The 4247-nt window shown below is 36.3% G+C and overlaps 1 pseudogene across 1 annotated transcript; it reads right to left on the minus strand.

The window, feature by feature from the left end:
• Window positions 1-1830: 1830 nt before the first annotated feature.
• LOC105540697 lies at window positions 1831-2279 on the minus strand (annotated as a pseudogene). Its single transcript, XR_001006241.1, has one exon. The product of XR_001006241.1 is annotated as a 60S ribosomal protein L31 pseudogene (transcript).
• Between the last annotated feature and the right edge of the window lie 1968 nt (window positions 2280-4247).

The raw sequence follows: 4247 nt of genomic DNA on the forward strand, positions 1-4247 counted from the left end.
TTGTTTGAAAATCTTGTCAACTCAAAGTAGTTTTCTGGAAGATATCCAGGCCTGTGATTGAGCCTCACTTCTGCTTTTGATTACCAAGAGGAATTAGGCCAGGGGTTCTTAATCTTTTTTGTTCCATGTACTTCTTTGGCAGTTTAAGGAGGTCTTTGGATCCTGTTAATGAAATATGATGGTTTTTTTTTTCTCTCTTTGCTTCTTTGTTTTTAATGTTTTATTTTGAAATAATTATAGACGTACAGAAAATTGCAAAAACAATTCATAGGGTATACCTGTTTGTCACCCAGCTTCCCTCTGTGTTGTCATTTTATGTAACTGTGGCAATTAGTGTTGATACAATACTGTTAACTATAGAACTTATTCAGTTGTCATCTTTTACATGTAATTATTTGCTTGTATGTGCATCTTTCAGTATTGGTGATATTGACTTGGAATTTTCTGTCTCCTACATTTCTCATATGAGATCTATATTTATCATGTAGCTATGTCTTATGACTTATATTATCATAATATCTTCCTAACATCATCTCTGTAGTTACTTCAGATCTGTAAACACTGATAAAAATTTATTAACAAGATGATGGCAGAAAGTAAAAAAAATGAAAGCACAGATCAAATATTCAGTGTATCTGTATTTTTGGAATACTTGGTAGGTACAAAGAGCTTTTTGCTAGGAAAAGGAGATTCTCTGCCAAAGAAGGAAAATGCAGTTCTCATGGCAAAATGCATTAGAAATACCTTACCCCCAAAAGAGGATAATATCATAAGTTTATTGCAAGAATCTATCATTCTTTTCATGATACTTAGAAGTTTTGAAGTAAAACAATATTGTGATTGAAGACTTGAATTTCAGTTCAAATTTTGGCTCTATGGCCTTAGGTAAATCACTTAACCTTTTGAAGTCTCAGTGCACACGACTCCAAAAGAGGAAATCAGGCATTCTTCAGGGTATTTTCAAGTATAAAATGCTATGAACACAAAATAATTTTTTCATAGTCTATGACAAGAGTCTTTCAAAACTATTAAAGAAGTAACTTTTTCTTTGGACTCTCCAGTCCTTTTGTATTGTGTCACCTTAAATTAGGTCTCACTGGATTTCTAGTTGGTTCTGCATCCATTCTTTAAATGGCCCACCATTTTATCCTATCATCTCATTTGCCTCTTTTTTTTTTTTTTCATTTTTGAGACCTAGTCTCACTTTGTCATGCAGGCTGGAGTGCAGTGGCGTGATCTCTGCTCACTGCAAGCTCCGCCATTCTCCTGGTTTACGCCATTCTCCTGCCTCAGCCTCCCGAGTAGCTAGGATTACAGGTGCCCGCCATGACGCCTAATTTTTTGTATTTTCAGTAGAGACAGAGTTTCCCCGTGTTAGCCAGGATGGTCTCGATCTCCTGACCTCATGATCCACCCGCCTCGGCCTCCCAAACTGCTGGGATTACAGGTGTGAGCCACCACGCCCAGCCTCATTTGCCTATTTTTGAACCATGATGTGCTTTTAACAAGTATTTCCCAAATATATTTGATTACAGAATCTCCCACCTACTTCTAACCAAAACCTCTAAGCAAGCCACTTTGGGGAACACTGCCCTCCGTCTTTATCCTCCAGCATCAAAACATTTTTATTTTATATCTCTATCCCACTCAGTCTCCTTTAACAGAAGATATTTGATATAGGTTTCTTTCTTTTAGTCTGATATGGGAAAGAGGTGCCAATACTTCTACTTACAGTTAACTTGATTTAAAAAATTATATGCTCCCTAAAGAAAGTATAATAGAGCAACTTGTTTTTCATTGTTGGTATTCTATGTAATGTGATCTGCAGGATTTTTTTTTTTCAATTTTATAACTTTATTTGATGTATTTGATGATCAGCGATTAGTTCTCATCCACATTGACTGTCTGTAGATTTTTGAAAGTGGTAACAGGTACATAGGTAACCAAAGTATAGCGCTTATTTGGTGAATCTTCATCCTCATTACGTTTTCTGGACAGCTGCACACGGATTCGGTATGGGACATTCCTTATTCCTTTGGCCCAGACAGCTTTGTTGAGCCTGGTATCAATGCGCACATCTGGAGTTCCCATCTCCTTCATGGCAAATTTCCGAATCTCTTTGAGTGCCCGAGGAGCACGCTTCTTGAAGCCCACTCCGTGGATGCGCTTGTGAATGTTGATGGTGTATTCTCGGGTCACCACCTCGTTGATGGCAGAACGGCCCTTTTTCTTCTCGCCACCCTTCTTTGCGGGAGCCATTCTGCCGGGTCCAAGTTGGAAAGGAATGATCTGCAGGATTTTGATTAGGTAAGTTCCAGCTTCCTTCACATCACATAAAAGGGTCTGTTGGTAGATCATCTACGTTATCCTACCATTTTTATTTATCATATTGATATTTTTGTTATGTAGCTATCATCTTAGGAAACATTTTACTTTCACTTTTGACATTTTAAAAATCTGATTCCATTACATTTTATTAAGTAACAAAATCTGTTCTTTTGTCTTTGTAGAACAAATTAGACATTTTTATAAAGACAATTCTCATTTGCTTTCTTTGCTTTTCCAATAACTATGTTTGTCACTTAACACTGGTGACATGCCTGACTTGGGCTTGAGTTTCTCCTTCCACATTTTGCATAATACTTTTGAGTTTTCCATCTGGTAGATTTATCTGACATCTATCATAGTGGCCTCCTGACAGCACCTTTACAATACTATTACTGTAAAACTCGATTATATATACTTTATATCCTATCATTCTCACAACTACAACAATCTTCTAAAAATTTGACTTTCTAGCCTCAGCATAGATACTCTGGCTCCTGATGGAAAACACTATAATTGTTGTGTCAACTAGAACATACATAAGATTGTCATCAACTCTGTAGTTATAAGACAACTCATATTGATCGGACATTTTATCTTTCCTCTACCATCTCCCTAGTTTCTCAAACCTTTCTGAGACCTACACACGGTGACTAGCATTATTGTTTACAACCTCTTGGAGGCATAGAAAGAGTAAGTGGCTCACGAATCACTCAGCAAACCTGGAACTCATCAATTCTCCTGTGTTCTAAACAAAAAGTCTTAACTGTACTATCTTTATACTACCACACCTCATATGAGACAAGACATGCTTCATGTATGAGAATAAATTTCAGGTCCTAAGACACTCATACCTTCTCAAAGCTATATGCCCTACAACTACAACTCCAGCAAAGCAATATCTTTAAGTCTCTGCTCAAAGTCTGCCAACGGGGCCACGTTTATTTTTCAGATTATTACTTTAACTCCTTACATCATCTTCCTACCTCTACCTTAACTTGTTTGTTGACTACTTTTACCCTCACACAATCTGTCACTCAACTGGCTTCCTTGATGTTCCTTAAACATGCCAGGCATAGTCCAACCTCAAGGCCATTGTACGGGCTGTTTTCTCTGGATCATTTGTTTTCAAGATTTTTTGTCTTAAGATATTCAAATATCACCTTCTCAATGAAGCCAACCTTGACTATTTCCTTTAAAATCATAACTCTTCTCCCACTTCAATTCTCCATACGTTCCTTTTGTTCATAGCACGTCATATTTAATATGCTGTTATTTGCTTATTTCTTATGCTTGTTATGCATCATCTGTTTCTTTCAACTAGAAGGTAAGCTTCTCAATTGTAGGAATTGTCTGTTTTGTTTGTTGCTGTATCCACAGCACAATAAATATCAGTTGAATTAATGAATATACATTCTGCCAGTCTCTCTATAGGTTTGCAGACACCAACTATCCCTTCAAATTAGGCATTAGGATGTTGTCTGTCTTTCCTAACGGAGAAGGTTAATAATCCTGGGGCTCCCTCAAAGAAAAGGTGGCAGAACAATAGGCTCACTTTTGCAACTGGAGGGAAATCCAATTTAAAAACTCACCATATTCTAGAATAGAATATAGTTTGATTTAAAAAAATTGAAAATAATTTAAAAGCCTCCTGGTCAGCATTACTTTGATCAGCTGATATGTCTATATAATGTAGCTCTTCTTTTCAGCTTTGAAATTGTAAAATATTCTTCCCTGGCTACAAGTCTGAGAAAAATAGTATCTAATTGCTATTTCTCTTTAGAGTGATCAAGCTACAGGGAAATTCACTTGTAGCATTTTACTTTTACATTTCTCTATAACTAGAAATGTTTTTAACTTATAGGGCTATTTTACAAATGTCTAACATTCTATCATTAGATATATTAATATATATGTCTATT

Source organism: Mandrillus leucophaeus, unplaced genomic scaffold, assembly GCF_000951045.1.
Source record: "Mandrillus leucophaeus isolate KB7577 unplaced genomic scaffold, Mleu.le_1.0 Scaffold225, whole genome shotgun sequence".
In the NCBI taxonomy this organism is placed as follows: Eukaryota; Metazoa; Chordata; class Mammalia; order Primates; family Cercopithecidae; genus Mandrillus; species Mandrillus leucophaeus.